Genomic DNA, 21,245 nt, shown 5'->3' with positions numbered 1-21,245 from the left:
CAAGCCAGGAAAATGCAGCTCAAGCAAGAGTTGCATAATGTGCAAAGAGAAAATATGAGCATCAATGACTACCACATGAAGGTGAAGAAGATTGCAGATGCACTTGCTTCCATTGGGTCGCCAGTGGAAGATGATGATTTAGTTTCTGTGACCTTGAATGGTCTAGGAAAGGATTATGCACAGTTTCAGACATCCATTTCAGTTCGTGAAAGATTTCCTGATTTTGAGGAGTTGATTGCTCTTCTAATTTCTGAGGAGCAAAGAAATGGTGGTGCATCTTCTTCAGGAGGAACTTCAAAAGAAACTGTCTTCTACTCAAATGCTGGAAGAGGTAGAGGCAGAGGTAGAGGAGGCCGATTTGGAGGCTGTGGTAGAAATAAGAATATGTAGAAAACTCAAGAAAACCAGTCCTATGGAGGAGGACGTGGTAACTCTAGAGGCAGGGGGAGCCAAAGAGGTCGTGGTGGATGGCAAAGAGGCCAAAATGCAAACAGTAATGTTGAATGCTACTACTGTGTTAAAATGGGTCATATGGCTAAAGACTGCTATAAAAAGCAGAATGACATCATGAATGGAAAACTGCAACAAGGGAATTATGCATCTTCTAGTAGACAGGGTGATGACAGAAATGAGCATTTGTTTATGGTGCAGCACATGAACAATTCTGTGATAAGTGCAGAAGAAATCAATGATGTATGGTATGTTGACTTAGGTGCATCAAACCACATGACAGGTCATGCAAAATGGATGGAGGATGCAAGGAAAATGGAAAAACCAGGATTTGTGGAGACTGGTGATGATACTGCACATCCTATTGTGCAGATTGGAAAATTTCCTTTGTCTATGCAGGATGGGAAAAAGAAATACCTGTCTGATGTATTTCATGTTCCGAATATCACCAAGAATCTGGTTTCTGTTGGTCAAATGGTTGAGCAGGGCTTGCAGGTCAGATTTAATCCTCATGGATGCTTTGTTGAGGATATGAAGAATAAAGGTCGCTTGATAGCAAAAGGAAAGAAGAAGGGCAGAATGTTTACGTTGGATGCAGACATGTCTGAATTGAGTGCAGCAATGTTTGCACATGGGACCGGTGTAGTTGCAGATATTGATATCTGGCATAAACGCATTGGTCATGTTAATGTACAGCGACTTAAATCAATGCAGGCCCAAAATATTGTTGCAGGATTGCCAAAATTCAAGGTTGCAGAAATGCATAAGGTATGTGAAGCCTGTCAGTTTGGAAAACAACCAAGGAAACCATTTCCTAAACATGTTCAAGAGAGTAAGAAGCCATTGGAGTTAATCCACTCTGATGTGTGGACTACTAAAGCTGCATCTCTTGGAGGCTGTCATTACTTTGTCACTTTTATTGATGACTATAGTAGAAAAGTTTGGGTGTATTTTATGAAAAAGAAAAGTGAAGTTTTTGGGCATTTCAAAACTCTTAAAGCTATGGTTGAAAAAGAAACAGGCCTGCAAATAAAATGCCTAAGGTCAGATGGAGGGGGAGAGTACCTCTCAAATGAGTTTGCAAGGTTCTTGCAGGAGCATGGCATAAAGCAGCAATATTCATGCAGTCATACCCCACAACAAAATGGGATTGCAGAAAGGAAAAACAGGCATATTGGAGAGGTATCTCGTACCATGCTCAATGAAAAAGATCTGCCAGATTTTTATTGGGCTGAAGCAGTTGCTACAGCAGTCTACATAATGAACAGGACTCCCACTGCAGCAATACATGGGATGACTCCAGAGGAGAGGTATACTGGTAGGAAACCAGATATTTCTCATTTGAAAATTTTTGGTTGCATTGCCTATGTACATGTGCCAGATGAGTTGAGATCCAAGTTGGATCCAAAAGCTGAGAAGTGCATCTTTATTGGTTACTCTCTGCAGCAGAAAGGGTATAGATGCTATAACCCTTCTACTCATAAGTTTACAGTGAGCAAAGATGTTGTTTTTGATGAGATGAGTAGTTGGTATAAACCAGTAAATGTGATTGATGATGTAGATGCACAAAATGGTAATGCTGCACAGAATTCACAGCAGCAGTCACAAAATATTAGTGGACCTGGAGCGTCCTCTAGCAGTGGTTCACATTCTTCGCCATGGACAGGGAGATTGAGATCAGGAGATTCTTCTCAAAGCAATGTAGATAGTGGTATGCAGGTATCACGAAAAGGAAAAGAGAAGGTAGATCAGCCCATGTTTGATGTGAATGCAGGTCACTCTTATGTGGATGGTGAATCCAGTGGCTCAGAACAGAGCATTGATGATGAGTTGGGTATTCCTTCTATTGTTACACCTGGAGTAAGGAAGACCAGGGATGTTTTGAGAGCACCTGGGAGTGAACCTACTTTGCGCAGGTCAACCAGAGTTAGGTATCCTGTGGATAGGCTAAAATATGATGGATTTACAGCCATTCACTATGCATATATGGTCAAAGTGATACAGGAACCAGAACCCACTTCTTTTGAGCAAGCCATGGGAAAAGAAAAATGGGAGAAAGCCATGGATGAAGAAATGGATGCCTTGGAAGCAAATGCTACATGGGAATTGGTACCTTTGCCTAAAGGTAAGAATGCAATTGGCTGTAAGTGGGTTTATAAGGTAAAGCACAATGCAGATGGTTATGTGAACAGATACAAGGCAAGATTAGTAGTCAAGGGGTATGCACAAACATATGGCATTGACTATGAAGAAACATTCAGTCCGGTTGCAAGGATGGCAACCGTAAGAGCAGTCATTGCTATGGCTGCATCAAAGGAATGGTCTTTACATCAGATGGATGTAAAGAATGCCTTCTTGCATGGTGATTTGCAAGAAGAGGTCTATATGGAGCAGCCACCAGGTTATGTGCATGCTGTTCATCCTGAGTTTGTTTGCAGGTTGAAGAAAGCATTGTATGGCTTGAAGCAAGCACCTAGAGCATGGCCTGACAAGATAGGACAGTATCTTGTCACTATTGGCTTTCAGATTTCCAAGGCAGATTTCTCACTTTATGTGAGAATTATGCTACTTGTCATTTATGTTGATGATTTGATTATGACAGGAGACAGTGATGAAGATATCCTTCATGTGAAAATGCTATTGAAGCAGAAGTTTGAGATGAAGGATTTGGGAGAGCTGCGTTATTTCTTGGGCATTGAGGTGATTAGATCACCAAGTGGGATACAGCTCTTGCATAGGCAATATGGATTGGACATGCTGTCCAAATATGGGATGACAGGCTGTAAGCCTATTTCAGTTCCTTTGGAGCAGAATGTGAAGCTGAGCGCAGATGTAGGTGAGCTTCTGGAAGACCCTACTATGTACAGACGCATAGTAGGAAGTTTGATTTATATGACTATTACCAGGCCAGATTTGAGCTATGCTGTTGGATTGGTAAGTCAGTTTATGCAGGCTCCAAGGAAACCGCATTTGGATGCGGCTAGACGCATACTCAGGTATGTGAAGTCCACATTGCAGTATGGACTATTTTATGAGACTGGGGTTCAGATACAGTTACATGGATACACTGATGCTGATTGGGCTGGTAGTATTTCTGATAGACGATCTACCAGTGGATATGTGTTCTCTTTTGGGAGTGCTACAGTCACTTGGAGCAGCAAGAAACAGCCTACAGTTGCCTTGTCCAGCACAGAGGCCGAGTACAGGGGTGCAGCAATGGCTGCATGTGAGGTAGCTTGGTTGCATAAGCTACTTTACGATATGCATCAGTCTACAGATGGGCCAGTTGTCATTTATTGTGACAACATGAGTAGTATACACTTGGCAAATAACCCAGTCTATCATGCTAGAACAAAGCACATTGAGGTGCATTATCACTATGTGCGGGAGAGGGTTTTACTAGGTCTTATTGATCTAGTTTATGTCAGCACAGAGGATCAGGTAGCTGACATATTCACGAAGGCATTGGGCGCAGAGAAGCTGCGCAAGTTCAGAGACCTGCTTGGTGTGCAGGAATTGGGATTGAGCTCGAGGGGGAGTGTTGAGATATCGAGCTCCACTCGTGATACGCCAGGGTGACCGTTGTGTATTTATGTCACCGACGTGTTAGTTGCAGATGCGGTTGGTACACCGCCCATGAATAATAGCTACATGATAGCTATCCTTATCTACTCTAGTTCATGGCTCAGTTAGTATGCCACCTTAGTTAGTTGAGTTTGGTTTGAGACCCATATATAGGGTTCTTCTATTTCTTTGTATGAGAGTTCTTTTTTGGCTTACACAACTAAGAAGAGGAAAACTATTTTCAGCCTCCACCCTTGTGTGTATTCCCCCATTGTGCAAGCAAGAAAGCTACAAGTGAGACTCCTTCCTTCTCTCCCACAATATTGACATTAAGGTCGTGCAACTGCTTCATCCGACGTTTAGCTACCTCCTGGTGTAATAAGCTCTGCAATTTCAGTTCATCTAGGTGGGCTATGGTCGTGAACCGTTCAAAGAGTGCATCCTCATCTCCCAAAGAATGGTTAATTGCAAATTGTATGGTTGGCATCTCGATTTCGAGGGGTAACACACACTCTTCCCCATAAACCAATTTAAATGGAGTATGGCCGGTAGCTCGCTTGAACGTTGTATTGTATGCCCATACTGCCACATACAACTTCCTATCCCAGTCTCGTTTTTTCTCAGAGACTATTTTAGACAAGATACCCACAAGCTGCTTATTAGTACTTTCGACTTGCCCGTTGGCTTGCGGATTATAAGGGGTCATTTTTTTATGCTTGATATGCCAAGATCACTTTATTCAAAAAGTGGGTTCCACGGTCCGACACTAGTTCCTTCGGTGGACCGAAACGATAGATAATCTACTCTAAAAGGAAACTTGTAGTCTCTTTTGTATTGTCCTGCCTCGTCGCCCACGCTTCTGACCATTTCGTAAAATAATCAACTGCTACTATAATGTACCTCTTCTGAGTAGTACGACGGGTGATAGGATCCACAAAGTCAATGCCCCACTTCTCAAATGGAAGGATAGCCATGATAGGCGTAAGTGGGCGTTTCCTATTTTCTCTGCTGTCATGTCTTTGACAGGTAGCACATCTCTTAACGTACTCAAAGGAATCTTGGAAGATGGATGGCCACCAATATCTAGCTCTTAAAGCTTTCTGTGCCGTCAACCATCCAGCAAAGTGCCCTCCACATGCAGAGTCATGGCACTCTTCCAAGATAAAAGGAACCTTGTTAGGCATCACACATCGACGATAGATATCATCAACACCCTGCCGATATAGTGTCCTACGAACTATCAAGGAAAACTTCAAAGCTTGTTGTTTGATTTTCCTCTTTTCTGATTTTAACAAACCAGCTCCAGTCTCTCCCGTTGATAGATAATGCGTGATAGTAGCATACCAAGATGGAATAGAAGATGTATCAATTTTAAACATTTCTTCAATATCACTTCCTTCAGTCAAAGTCTATTTCGGCTCCCCGAAATCCACAAGGCATTCCACAATACCTTGCAACCTCGGTGGCTTACTCTTAATCTCATAATTGAACTCCTGCAAAGTGATTAACCACTTTGCCAGACGATCAGGCGGTTGTAGCTTGTTCATAAGCAATCTAAACCCTTCCGCCTTCATATAGAAAACTACCTTCTCATAGAGGATGTAGTGCTTGAATTTTTTAGTCGCAAAGACCATCGCAAGGTACAACTTCTCCATGTAGGTGTAGTTAATTTTTTATATGCCCAATTTTCGACTAGCAAAAGCTACCAAATGATACCACTTTTTCTCCCAGATTTGGGCTAAACAGCAGCTAATACTATGCATGGTGGCTACTGAAAATATATAAAATACCTCGCCTCTTTTAGGTGCTCATTAAACTGGTGCTTTTACTAGCTCGTGTTTCACATCCTTGAAAGCTACCTTACAAGGGTCGCTCCGTACAAATAGACAGCTAAAGGATAATAAGTTTGTTAATGGCAACATCCTTTCTGCCAAGGCATTTATAAACCTGCGATAGTACCCTATCGATGTTGATAGAAAGCTATGTACCTCTTTCGGAGTGCGTGGTGGACTCATAGCAACTATAACCTTGATCTTTTCAGCGTCAGTTGCGATCCCTACTGAACTGACCACATGGCTTAATCCCATAAGGCACTCCAAAGACACACTTCCGTGGGTTAAGAGCGATACAAAATTGTTTGCAGCACTCAAAGCACTTTCTTAAAATAATCAACATCCTTTCCCTTACAGTGACTGCCCCCAGGTCATCGATAAATACTTTCAACTCATCTGGGGGGAGATGTCACCAAAGGTCTTGTCTGATGTTCGTTGCCATGATCCAGGTGCATTACACAATCCAAAGGCCATCACATGGTATGCAAAAGTGCCAAAGACAGTAATGAAAGTTGTTTTCAACTTGTCCTCTTCTGCAATTGCCATCTAGTTGTATCCTGCAAAGAAATCCATAAACAAATATACTTCCCTACCTGCTAATTGATCCAAAATCTAGTCAATAAATGGCAACGGATAGTAATCCTTAAACGTCTGCTTATTGAGTTCTCTAAAATCTACACATAGTCAGATTTGGTTGTTTTTCTTCTTCCTGATAAAAACTGGTGAACACCATTCCATGTGTTGTACATGGAAGATTAAACCAGCTTTTCGTAACTTCTATAACTCCTCAAACAGCCCGTCCGTCAATTCAAAAGGCATACGCCTTACTTTATGATGCACAGGACGACTGTCTTCTTTTACAGGAATAGTATGAACAGCTAGGTTGGGAGGAATGCCTCTCAGCTCGTCATAAATCCAAGCAAAGATGTTGCAAAATTCTTGAATCAAGGACAAATAGTCCTCCCTTTCTACTGTATTGAGCATGGAACCTAATTTAATTGGTCGTGAATCATTCGGCATGCCAAGGTCCAACTCAATCACATCCGCGTCCCTTATCCTATCTTGAGGCTCTATCATCTCATTTAGAGTGATCTGATAAATATCCTCTATAGCGGACCCCTCTTTAGATCCATCACTGGATGATGTCTCACTACCAAATGGATCATCTGCTGTTTCAAATTCAGTAGAGGATAAAGGAGCTCTCTCACTCTGAGGAGACTCAGGGTAAGCATCGACTATTACTCGATTAGCACCTCTATCTAAAACCACTCGACCGGTTGGTATATCGACTTGGTAGTCTGTTCGTAAGATCCAAGGCCTGCCTAGCAAGACTCGATAGCTAGGACGTCCTGCAAATCTTATCACCCTAAAGTCCAAGAAGCATTCTACACTTGCAACTGTAACATGGACTTTAGTAACACAACCTTCTGGTTGCCTTAGACTATCATTAGCCATTCTAAGAAGGGTGGAGCCATCTTTTTGGATGCCTAGACCCAACCTCTCCATCAACTCTGAACTCATGATATTGACGGAGGACCCAGTGTCTACGATAGCATGCTCTATTAATATTCCATCCACGTATGCTGGAACCCTAGGGCAATTCTTTTCAACATGATCAAACCAATCTTTCCCTACTCGTGCTATGCCCAAAGGTTCTACAATATACCCAATACGTAGGATCTTCTTGAATTCCTTGCGTACTCCTGGAGATAATTTAATCAACTGTAAGAGGTTTACATCTGGTTTGACTTCGCAAAGAGAACTTGCTAAATCAAAATCATGATACATAGCCAAAGCTCTCTTTTCTTGCCAAACCATCCTTTCTTTTGGTCTCGGGACCGGCTTTGGTGCTTCTTTTTTAGCTCTTGCCTTCTTTCTTGGCACTTTCTCATCCTTCTTAGGATGCCTTTTGGCCTCTTGTCACGGCTTGTAGGTTAGAGGTTTCAGTGCCATTGACGTGTACAGCCTCAATAAGGCTGACTCCATTACCTTGTGGCAACTCCTCTATAGTGGCCTTTCCCCTTTGCAGTATTTGTCTTGGTCCATCATTTTGCTGGAGGTTATTACCTTGCGCTCTATGATTAATTGGACATGGCTATTTACTCCCTTGTTGGAGGGAAATAATCTTACTCCAACATGTAGCGGCTAAGTGGCCCGACTTCCCACAAATATCATATTTAACATTTGGACAATTTCTAGGGAAATGTTATCTGCCACATCACTTACAATTGAGTCTTGAGGGTCCACCTTCTTTAGGGCGTCGACTCCCTATCAGATTCTGCTGCTTCTTCAAGAAATTGACGTCAACAGCTATTTGCCGATATTGTTCAGAAATCATGTCGTTGTAGTGCTTCATCATATCCTTAACTTCTCCAAGGACATTAGAGGCACTCAACTCATAGCCTTGATCGTCTATCCATCATTCCATTAGCCTAACAATTTGATTGGGCATTGGTTGTTGACTCACAGGAACAACATTAAGGTTCGAAGCTTGGCCTCCAACATTTGGTGGAGCCAACTGACTAGCCATAGGCATAGTCACACTGGGAGGAGCTGGCAACAAAGGTACATTTTGAACCATGCTTCCTCTCCCATTAGGGTTATTCATAGACATCCCTTGACTTCCATTCATCAATGGTAAATTGCCTCTAGGTAGTAGACCCGTATTAAGATTTATTTGAGAGGAGTAGGCCGTTTTTAATCGTGACTCTACTCCTTTTGCCCACGTGATGGTGGTGTCTATATCAGCCAAAGACACACTGCTCAATTGTACCTGAATATTGAAATCCAATCCATGCAAGAAGTATTGCAATTGGGTAGTTGACGGAATAGGAATGTAAGTTTGTAACTTACGAAACACTTCCTTAAGCTTCTTGGCATAGACTTTCACATTCTCATGGGGGTCTTGGCGTGTTACATTCAAACACGCAACCAATATTGGCCATCTCTTTTAGGGGAATATTCTCCTCAAAAAGAGCCTGCATAAAATTGGTTGATTGTAGTGATGGTTCCAGTCTCTATGCTATGATACCATACTGCAGCCCTTCCTTTTAATGTCATGTTAAAGAACATCATAAGATGTCCCTCATCTTGGATGCGGTAATTAAACATTAATCTTTGGAGTTCACAAATGTGAAACTCCACATCTTCTTCGGCTAACCCATTAAAAATGGGCAAAGGCACTCCTAAAGTTGGCAAATCCGGCATCCTTGCAGAAATTGCAATGGGTTGTGCCATGACGAAAATCTGATTAACAATAGGAGTTTGGACTGATGGGATCACACCCCCACTTGAAGTGGATTGACTTGGTGGAAGAGAGGAAGAACTTGCACTTCCTCCTGCACCTAAAAGACTATGTGCAGCAGTTGGGTTACTAAGACCACTGCCTCTTATGCGTATCAGGCTACTCCTTTGAGGAGAATAGCGACTTACAATCTCCAAACGCCGTCAAGCCCTCTCTCAGCAAGTTTTGCTTTTTGTATTTTGGCTTGATGGTCCTTGTCAGAGGACATAAACCAGCTTTTTGGTCCCTAAAAACCCTAGATTTGAGAACCACCACTTCTTGGCAGCTCCCGGCAGACGCACCACTGATGTGACCTCAAATGGGCCGGCACTGACTATGGCACTACCTCATGCTCATAATAGACTAACACACCCTCACGACCTTGCGGGCCAAGAGCGTCTATCTGCTGTTAAAGGACTAAAGCATAATCTATGCATTTATAGTTTTGTAGTCCAACGTTTCCCTTTCTATAAACTCCTCAGAGAGAGAACCCTTACACATTGGTAATAAATGCTATGATAATTGCATTCATGGGAGGCAACCTCTCGGTGGAAACACTGTGGCCCCACTGCAGCTCTCTTACATCGCAGGGATTGACCCCTTGATGCGCTGCTCAACATATAAAAGAAACGAAAAAACTCCACTCTTTCATTTTGAAAGTATTCCAAGAGATACCATGTGTCCTTACCAAATAATCCTCTAAGAAACAAACGTCTATCCTACAACTTAGGATGACTTTCCACACTCAAGCGTGGGTCATTTTCATTGAAAATAGGTGCTATGCATCCAGTCCTTTTTATTCCAATACCATGGTTTACATGCACATGCAAAGCGAATGATCCTAAAGTGCTCAAACATAATTTTCAATAAAAAACATGGTGTGCACAACTAGGCTTTTCAATGCTCATTCACTACCTCGTTGCGACGATGTAAGGATAGCACCGAGACAACACTCGTGCTACTATCCTCTTAATCAAAATACACACACTCTATGTCATGATATGCATCAAAAAATCAGCAACAATCAGCACGCAAATCACACCATTCAAACACCTCAACCCCCTACATTTAGGTATTGCTTTCGTTGCATAGGTGTAGAGGTTCATTTTATCATGTTTTGATGTATAAAAAGTAATAAATCACAAACTTTAACAAGGAGCTAGGGAAAACTGAGGCTAAACCTCATGCTTTGCCACTACCATACATCCACAAATAATCATTATATTTTTTCTTATTTTTGTGAGACGTATTTCTAGTTTTTCCCTTATTTTCCCCATTTTCTTGATTTATTTGGCAATAAAATATGCTATTTTCTAATTTTTCTTGTTCCAATCACATTAGCATACTAACATTCAATTTATCTTCCATTTTCTCCCCATGGGAACACCTTTCATCCACACAAAACGGAAAAACTACCATTTTACCGCTTAAAAACCGCATTTCGGGTTTACGGGAGTTAAATAGAGTATGTAAATCATTGCAAAATCAAAATTTTCTGATGAACAGCAATTATTCATGATGCAATCCACACACAAACAAATTTTCATCGAATAAGAATATAATTATCATCATAAACTATAAAAAATCCTTCATTTTTCTTCATAGAAATGGTCATACCATGTTTTTACATAACCCTGAGATGCCTTGAATGATTGCATAATGTAACGTGTCCGCTAGAATCATCCCGGACACGTCTTAGCAGTCCATCGGGAAGGATGTCTAGAAAGCTCCGCCCGGCACTCCCACGGAATGTTACGGGACTTGCGTTCTAGGTCTTCCCGCGTCTGCCACGTAGCGGAAGTATCCTGGCCGTTCCCACTTAGGATCGACCTGAATTTGGGTTTTCCTGTTTGGTCATTATCTAGAAACAACTAGTGTCAGACCCGAGCGAACTACTTTACGCAGAAGCGCCCGGTCTGAAGCGGATTCACGCTGCTCTTGGTTCAAGGAGAATGGGAAACGAGAGGGATGCAAGACTCGACCTCTCTGCCATAAGGCATAGTCCCATTCCGTTCCCCTAAAACAGCGTAAATCGGGTAGGATGTAACCCTAGGTCATCGTCCTCGTTATTCGCTTCGGTGATGTTGATCATCCTTCTGTTCGTCGAAGACTTTGAGAAAAGTTCCCGGCTAACCGGGACCACCCATCCATAGGACGGACCCATGGTCCATCCTCCGCACTTTCCTCGGTTTGTTTTAGTTATGTAATTACCTACCACATTAGTTTGACATATACAAACAGCTTCTTTGATTAACCCTGTTATGCACTGGTTCCTTCACGTAATCTTATCACAGGACATAAAGAAAACAATGTCAAACAACTTCCTTATTATCATTTTATCCTTTTATCTTTGAAATACAAGGAGTTCCCCGCCCGTAGGCGTATTCATAATCCGCCCGAAGGCTATCCAGTAATCCACCAGGGATCACTAATCCAAGTTTCCGCCTGTAGACTAGTATGCGGGCCTCGAGATCCAATCCCGAGTCACGTTGGTCTCTTGTGCAGGGCCCGGAAGGCGAGGGATTTACAGCCAGAGCCCCCCCTGGCACCCAAGCGTCCTCCTGCTCCAAGTAGAACTCAACGGAGAGACCTCTCACGGCGGGTTCGGTCCACGTTCCCGGCGCGGTTAACAACCCCCTTGGTTAGGGTTAGGCAGGCAGTCGGGGGTAACTGAAGCTGCCTCTCCCTTCAGGCTTCAACCTGAAGTATTTAGATATCTTTTCATCCTTTAGTTCATTGAGCAAACAATGCAAACAGTCCTTTCTAAACTGTTACAAGCACAATCAATTTCAATGGTCGTTTAGCTGGCAAACTGTTAAGGAGTGACTCCTTTCCTCCGAATGCAACCCGCATTCGATCTGGAATCAATTGCAACTTGGCAAGATTCCTATCATTCTTGGGTTAGGGTCATACCCTACCAATGCTTAAGGTTCTGTTGTGGCAGGATCCAGCGACCATGTCGCTTTAGTTTATTGTCGGGTCATTCGCAAATACCTAACTTTCCTTTTCCTTGGCAATTATTCCCCAAGAAAAGTGAGTAACAGGATGATTACTCATCCTCTTGTAAATTAACTTGCCAACCTCATTTCGAGAGATGACAAAACTCTCTTGTGGACAAATCTCAAGTCTATACAATGTTGCAGCTTTTTGCACATGTATTGCATCTAATTCCACGGGATCATTCCATTGCTTAGTGTTTTCCGTTCACGGAATTTACCCCAGCCGAGTAACAGGGTTTTAGGGTATCCTCCAAATCATTCCTAATTAGGTTGACCCATGGTTCTAGAAATATGCAACTCCGTCGGAGTTTCATCATGATCCTTAGGATAAAACCTTAGATCATTTCATACATGAACATCCAATTGCTTCGACATTTTGTGAACGTGTGTAGGATCTTTAGATTCACGGTTTTTGTCTAAAGCTAGGTCGAATTATTATTGCACTAAATCCTAGTTAGCACTTGGAATACCTATCATACCGACGGAGCCATACCCATATGAGTCCCTAGTGGTTTAGGTTACTTAGTCACTTCAATTATACCTATATTGCGACGAGGATGATCCTTCTAAAGGTAATAAACTAAATCTAACGGAGAGCAATAGATACAATTCCACCAATACGCGTAAACATGCGATTGATTGCCTCTACGTATCACATGGTTCATGATAGCTTTATCTTTCCTTGGTAAGGTAAAATGCTTGCCAATCTGTATGCTAACTTTCCTAGGTCCTGCTAGGATTTACCAGTTAATCATGCCTACTACTTTGTAGTCTATACTTTCGAATCCTATGCTTTGACGAACCATGCAATCTTTCCTAAATGCGGTTTCTAATGAATGACGTTATCGCATGATGTCTATGCAATATGCAACATTCTCCTAGCTACGAAGCAGTTAATGAAACTTATACAAAGCTAGTGTTAACTTATTCCATCTTACATGCTATTTGCAAGACCATACGTTCATTTTAGTATTCTATTATTTCTTTCCGGATAATACCTTATGGTGCTAACCTTTTCCTATGAAATCATTGCGAGAAGTATGTTGCCTAATGTGCGGCACACACTTATTTCTACCATGTCTAGGACGGAAGATAATGTACTTATAAATTCCATTTCTTTGCCTAAGTTTAGACTCATTACCTTGATAAGGTACCAGAACTACATGCAACTAGCCTTCTACTCGTTCAAATTCACGACATATTTCAATCTTACCTAATGTTTCAGGAGATGCTTTGTCACATGTATTTCTTTCCAATTTCCGTATGCATTAAAATTAAACGTAAAAATGCAATTGCCTTTATGAGCTAAGCGCGCCTAATCTTTTCCTTATGCGGAAATAACTCGAAAGAACCTGGACTTGTGGAGTCGGGGAGATGTCCACTTGTACATTCGGAGATGTGCCTTCCGCGGTCGCACCTTGTGATCTTTTTGGGGCCATCGTAGTCGTAAATTCGACTTCCGATTTGCCTTTGTGGTCTACGGAGTGACGGCCCTCGGAATGCGGCCTTCCGACCTCTGCCTTTATCCTTGTATGCGGGAGATTTCCTTTTCGGGGATGGTTCTTGTGGCAAAGGCTTTAGGAGTCTTTCAAGAAAACTCGAATCGGCACGGAATTTTAATCTCGGACGGCTTGCGGCTTTAAAATCTTCTTGCGAAAGCCTTTTCGATGGGTCTTGCGGGGGTCTTTATGGCTTCACCGTCCCCTCTTCAAAGTCCCGGGAAGGGTATGAAGAGATCTTCTTGGAAATGGGGTGGGAAGGGGCCTTAAGGAGGCCCCCCCCTCTTAGAAGCTTCCAAAGAAGCTTCTAAGAAGCTTCTGAGCTTCCACAGAAGCACGTGGGGGGGTCGTGATCAGCGTGGCGGGGCGGCCTGAGCGGCCGGCGATCTGAGCGGCAGCGATGGCGGCTGGCGGACAGGGCTGGGCGACTGCAGCGCGGCGTCGGCGGCGACCTCACCTTCCTCTCCTCCACGGCTCGTCCTCTCCTTCAGCTCCTCTCCCACAGTCCTCCCTCTCTCTAGCACACCCCCTTGATGGGGGGTGTTTATATAGGCATGGGGGTGGGGAAGGGGCCTCCACACACGTGGAGGACTCCCCTCATGCAGTCCCCACTTCACTCCATCTTGGCCATCCCCCTCCCACTCCCTCTCCTCCAGCCATGCATCGGCTGGGGGAAGGGATAATAGTAAAAAAATTTGCCTTGTATTTATCCTATTGCCCTTCCCAAGCGGTCGTTCCCTTGCGGTTTTTCGGTCCTCAACCCCGGCCTTTAATTCTCGACGTGAGACCTCATTTTCGAGCGTGCAGGGTGTGGATTAGGTTACCAATAATCACGAAGTAGGGCAATACTCTTGCACAGGGTTTACATGGCGTGCGGGAAGTTAATATTTGCGGTACGGGGTACGCGGAAATATTACACATAACCAGCAGACGTAGCCTCAATTACTCACAATCAATGTTGTACATCAATCTTCAGCATCTCCATCAATCTCCATCACCATTTTCTTCGACCCCCTTCCCGATTCCTCCTTCAAGATGGTGCACATGAACAGCCCATAAAGGGGAGAGAGAGGGAGGAGAGAGAAAGACTAGATTCAGATCTCTTCATCCAAATAGCCATATCTCGTGTGAAGACCGGCGATAGAATCAGGAAAGAGGGAGAAGTTGCCGGGTATCATCTGTTAGATAGGTTGCTTTCAGCCCCGAATCATGATCCATGAGGGGGAGGGCGCAATTTTCGGCGCCTGATCACGCCATGCTCACGCCATTCTTCTTCACGAATTGTTAAAAAATTCGGGGGGGGGGGGGGGGGGGGGGGGGTAAAGTCCCAAAGGGCACCCCCTCTTTGATCATAAATTTGTCCACCCTTTCAAATCTTGGCCAATTTTTGGCCTCTTCCTCGTCCGGACTCCGTTTCAGCCTTTGAAAAATCTTGCGCGTCCATCTCGGCATCCCGCACTGACTGGTAGCTCCCAGCATCCCGCACGGGAGTCAAAAAAATGATCAAAAATCCACAAGTGTCGCTCGAGCGCCTTTTAAAAGCCGTCTTTCACTTGGTGCTTAAAATCATCCTAACTGCAACCGCCTAGTTTCCCCTAAATTCTGGATTTTTTGGCAAATTTTAGGCACATCCCGGGCTCAAAAATCTGCTCTCAACTGATGCTAGCACACTTGCCTTAGGATGTGTGCTTATGCAAGAAGGTCATCCTATAGTATACTCTTCAAGAAAACTGAAGAGCCATGAGAAGAAGTATGCTACCTACAATTTGGAGTTGTTAGCTGTCATCCATGCTCTCAAGCTTTGGAGACACTACCTGCTAGGTAACAAGTTTACCCTAGTGACGGATCATAAAAGTCGTAAGTGGATCTTTAACCAAAATGAGCTCAACATGAGACAACGTCGATGCATTGAAGTGCTGGAGGAATACGATTTTGAAATCAAATACCGGCCTGGAAAGGAGAATGTAGTTGCTGATGCACTTAGTCGCAAGGCATTTCTAAATTCTCTAATCTTGCAAGATCCATCAATAGAGCTAGATCTCTAGCCACAAAGGTATCCATGCCAAACAACCCAATACTTGAGCTAGCTAAAGAAGAAGCATGCCATGATCCAACATATCAGAAATTGCTAAGGGAGATCCCTATCAAGGATCAAGACCTGAAGCTACAGGCAAAGTATCTAGAATTCTCTATCAATAGTGGACTTGTCTACTATAGAATGAGATTATGTATACCGGCAAGCCAGTCACTTAAGCAGAAAATACTTTGGAAAGCTCATGACTCCCCTTTTTCGGGACATCCTGGCTATGCCAAGACCCTCAATGCAGTTAGAAAGAGCTATTATTGGGAGAGGCTTAAAGGTGGCATTCTCAAATATGTCACTGAATGTTTGTCTTGTCAACGTATTAAGGCTGAACATGTCAAAATTCCAGGGAAGTTGTAACCACTTGACATTTCCCAAATGAAACGGAAATTCATCAGTATGGACTTTGTTGTTGGCATGCCCCAAGTTCAGGGAGGATACAACTCCATTATGGTCGTGGTAGATATGCTTACCAAGGTTGCACACCTTATTCCTGTTAAGACAAACTATAAAGCCTCAGACATTGCAAGGTTATTTATCAAGGAGATATTCAAATTGCATGGGTTGCCCAGAAGAATCATTAGTGATCGTGACTCTCTCTTCACATCACATTTCTGGAGGGCTATCTTTGAAGCCATTGGGACTCAACTCTGTTTCAATACATCTTACCATCCCCAAAACCGATGGTCAAACTGAGCGAGTCAACCAAGCCATTGAGGATATGCTAAGGGCACACTGCTACCGTGAACCCAAAAAGTGGATTCAATATTTGCCACTGGTTGAGTTTTCCTACAATGCTTCTTACCAACAAAGCATTCAGATGACTCCTTTTTAAGCATTGTATGGGCACAATTGTCGAAGTCCTTTAAATTTCTCGGATCCGACCTTAAGGGTTGAAGCCTCAAAGTAGATGCTAGAAGATATGGATGACCAAATCAAGTCAATAAGACAGGACATCCAAGCCGCCAAGGACAGACAGAAGGCTTACGCGGATCTGAAACATCAAGATAGATCCTTCATTGAAGGAGATATGGTCTTCATTCGCGTACGTCCAAAGAAGAGTTCCCTATCCTTGGGGGAATGCAAGAAGCTAAGTTCAAGGTATTGTGGACCTTACAAGATCCTCAAGTGCCTAGGGCCTACTGCTTACAGACTGCAACTCCCTGAGAACCTAAAAGTTCATAATGTATTCCATATTAGTCTACTGAAGAAGTATGTGCCTAACCCTAGCCACGTACTTGATGATCAACAAGTTGTAATGCCTAGCCAAGGAGTCCTTGAGCTACGGCCTGACAGGATCTTAGATGTTAGGGAGAGGCATTTGAGATCCAGAACCTTGAGAGAATACCTCATCCAATGGAAAGATTATCCCAAAGAGGATGCCACTTGGATGGATGAAAGTACTCTCAACCAGCAATACCCCCAACTCTTCTCGAGATGAGGACATCTCGATTCCTCTAAGGGGGAGATAATGCAATATTTCCTCTCAAAATATTAAGTCGAACTTAAACCCCATGCAATAAGGCACCCCAAAGTAATCCCCAACCACGTTGTGCAAATAAGGCCGAGGCTAAATCCCGCAAGCCGCACAGGAACACCCTTCATGGGAAAAAGGGGTTAATGGACAACTTGAGCTAAGTGGTGTGGGGAAGCATGAGGGGGGAGGCATGCACACAAGCCACGTGTGTGGCTACCTTTCCCCCCTAGCCTATATGACCCACCCTAAGAGCATGTGAGGGAGGAGAGGAGTCGAAGGCTGTTGTGTTGCCGCATGTCGTGGAGAAGTCGCTAGAATCACCGCCACTGCTCGTCGCTGCCGCACAGGCTGTTGCCTCGTCTCCACCTACCCCACCATCATCAACAATCATCATCCCCATCTCTTTCTTCGTCATCCTCTCCATCCATCCCAACATCACATTTTTCTTCCCATGTTCTGACACAGAGGTATAGAAGCTTCTAAAGACAAAGCTTCCATAAGCCTTGTGCGCACGCTTCTTCCCGGGATTTGATACCCATGCCTTGTAAAGGTAATCTCTATGCGAGGAGGGGAGTAGGCAGATTTTTGAGGCTGACTTCCCAATGCCCGAAGGGAGTTCGGAGATTGCATAAAGGCGAGGACAAATCGCGGAGTCCAAATCCACTACATCAACGATGGCTCCAAAGCAACAGACGCAAGGCGCTTACATGGGAGCCTCTAACCCACGTTTACACGTGGACATTGCTACGAGTCCTCATACCCAGGTTTTTAGAAGTTTAATTCCACATAAACAGAATGCATTGGGCACGTTTAAATTTCATGAGGAAGTTATGAATACAAATTACTCATTCTTCTTACGAGTTTTAGTTGCATGTTGCTTTTTGCTTGCATTTCCAAAGTGGCAATCCCAATTGCATATTGCATAGGTTAAAAGGATGAAAATTTGTTTAAATGCATCCTTGTCTTCCTCGCATGAAAGAACAAGCGCATAATGCATCTAGGCAATGATTTCCTAGATATGATTTGTAAGAATTAATCGTTAACATCCGTTAGAATATTGTCCAAAGAATTGCATTGCATGAAAAGGAAACCATGAGCTTACATGTTGCATGCAAGGATGCTTGCATTTTTAAGTCCGGTTAAATGCCGCTGAAAGGATTAAGTCAACAATAGTCTTATGGAATTCGTCATGCATGAACTTCATTTATCGAAGTTGTATCTAGAAAAGGCTGCATGTCATATTAAAGCCTGAAATTCAATTGCATTAAACGAAAGGTTTGTAGGCAAAGCTCTTGATGTAAATCTATGTAGGTTTTATGCAAGTTATCCCCCAAATTGTCAATCATCATGATTTTAGCAAGGAAACGAAATGGTAATTGCAAACCTTATAGTTGCATAGAAGTAAATGTCTATGACTCGCATACTTGCCTGGAATGTTGTATCTTGAATTTACTTATTTGCATCTCGTAGGAAAAGCATTTTCATCTCTTCTAAGCAAAGATCACTCTTGTCGCAAGACAATTATATCGTTTTAGGTAGATCACTTGTAATGGTATAACCCCCAAGGGATTCATAAAGGCATAACTAGTTGGTACGATGAACACTTCAAAGTGCTAGGTAGGGTTTAGTACGTTAAAAATTCTGCCTATTATCGCACTTGGGACGCCAAGCCAAGACTTTCGATCCCAAAGATCCTACCCACATTCACGGAATGTTAGGGTTAGCTAAAATGCAAGAATAATCTAAGGTTTTTACCCTAAGGATCATTTGGTCAAATACTAGACTTCCGTTCAGTTTAGAAACCTTAGGGCCAAACATTATGGGCCTAGTAAGGTTGAGGTTGGGTTAGGTCAAGAGGGCTCCGAAATTCTACATCTTGACCAAACGTATTTCTTGACCAAGAAACGTTGTTTGATGGGAGAAATGATCCCACAAGTTAGGTGCGACACTTGTGCAACAAGTTGCAACGTCGCATGGCTTTGTGTTTAAGCCACAAGATAGATTTGCCACTCTTTAGAACAAGAGTTGGTAGGATCTAAGTATAAGTTAATTTGCAAGAGGACGAGTAGTCATCCTACTACATCACTTTCTGTGAGACTAAGTTGCCAAGTTAGGGTAACTATGAATTTTGGCTTGTTTTGGCCAAGTTGGGTAGTGCCCTTTGGGATATTTTAACCCCCCCATCCAAAAGGCATGAAAAAAAACATGGAGGACAAGAAGATGGACGTGGCAGCACGCTGGCGAAAAATGTGCCATCATCATCCTCTCTCATGATTGGGGGTTGAATACAACCCATGTAACAGACATTGGCCCTTGATTCCTCCCTGTGGGTTGATCATTTTGTCATCCTTCACTCGAGCAATGGTGGCCTGAATGAAGAAATCCGATTCTAGTCTTTCTCTCTCCTCCCTCTCTCTCCCCTAAGGGGTTGTTCTTGTGTGCAAGAGGAAAATGAAGAATTGTGAAGGAAAGCTTGCACGGTTCGGATCAGATTGCTTCCGGATTAATGTAGACATGAATATTGCTGATTGTGAAGATGCTGGACATTGAATGTGGGCTGACCCGCAGTCCCACACCAAAACCAAGATCCTGAAAACGAAGCCTAAGCGGTAATTCAATTTTTATGAAGAAAAAATGAGTTTTTATGGTATTTGATTGATGAACATTGTTCCCATGGGTTGAATATGCATTATGATATTGCTTTCTATGAGTTTCAAAAGTTTATAATCAGAAAATCAGAAATTCATAAGTTATATGGCTGAAATTAATGTTATAAAATTCGAAAAGCACGCGGTTAAGGGGTAAAAATGGGATTTTTACAAAATAAATGGGAAATATGAGACATAATACCACAAAACCTGAAATTTTGCTGTCAAGGAACCTAAGGATCATAGCTACAATCAATCTTAATTCCTAATCATTTTTTATTGAAGAAAATAGAGGAAAAATACCAAAAAATGGGTTTTAAATGGGAGAAAATTAGGAAATGGTAAAAGAAAAATTCCAAAAAATTACATATGTGTTACTGCAGTGTATAGTGAAGGTAAAGCATAAGGTTGGCCTCGGTTTACCCTTTTTTCTATGTTTGCATTCATGTTTATCGCTTTCTTTGTAAAGAAATACACATAAAACGACATTTTCACCTATCAACGAATGCAAAACATTAAACGGTAGGGTTAGAGGGGAGGTTGAGCATCAAAATATAAACTAAAATCTGGTTTATGTATTGCATCATGCCTATAGGATGTTGTTTTAAAATAAAGAGAAAGGCAGCATGAGCGTAAGGCTCGGTGTCTTTTCTCATTACATAAACGCTAGCATAGAAATCATGAAAAGATTGGTTTCGCACGATGCACAATGGTGATTTTCTTCTGTTTGTGCACTAAACCATTCACATTATGCACTATGCATAGTTCACGGTATCAACGAAAAAGCTCCTGGACTGCATAGCAATTGTTTTCTTAGGAATTGGATCCACAATTGAGAGTGTAAGGCTATTCCTTGCCGTAGGATAGAGGGTCAGTTTCCTAAGGGACTGTTAAGTAAGGACACATGGTATATCTCCTAGAAGTACAAGAAATATGTATTCAAATTATCGTCAATTTTTGATGGGCGCGTATGTTAGGCATGGCGCCTATATTTTGTCGCGCTTATTTATTTAAAGCGCTTGATCTTTATTTATTATTTTTGTATGCGCATGGACGCACGATTTAAATATTTGTATTGGACATTGTATTTGGGTACCGCCCGACTTCTTGGGCGCCCATTAGCTTTAATTCTTTATTGGCACAAAACCAAACTCAAAAGCTAAAGCGTGCTATTTTGTAATTTGGGCTATTATTTGAGCTTGAAGATGAATAATATATGAAAATACATGCTTTGTGGAGCGCTCACAGGAGAGCTGCAGTGGGGCCGGGGTGTTTCTACCGAGAGGTTGCCTCCAATGTATGTGATTATCGTGGCATTGCCAATGTGTATGGGTTCTCCCTTTGGGAGTTTATAGAAAGTAAAACGTTGGACTACAAAATGATGAAACTATAAACACATGAATTAGGCTT

The sequence above is a fragment of the Lygodium microphyllum genome, chromosome 22, assembly GCF_053477565.2.
Source record: "Lygodium microphyllum isolate KBCC chromosome 22, Lygodium_microphyllum_v1.1.10, whole genome shotgun sequence".
NCBI lineage: Eukaryota > Viridiplantae > Streptophyta > Polypodiopsida > Schizaeales > Lygodiaceae > Lygodium > Lygodium microphyllum.
This window is presented reverse-complemented; position numbering follows the sequence as displayed.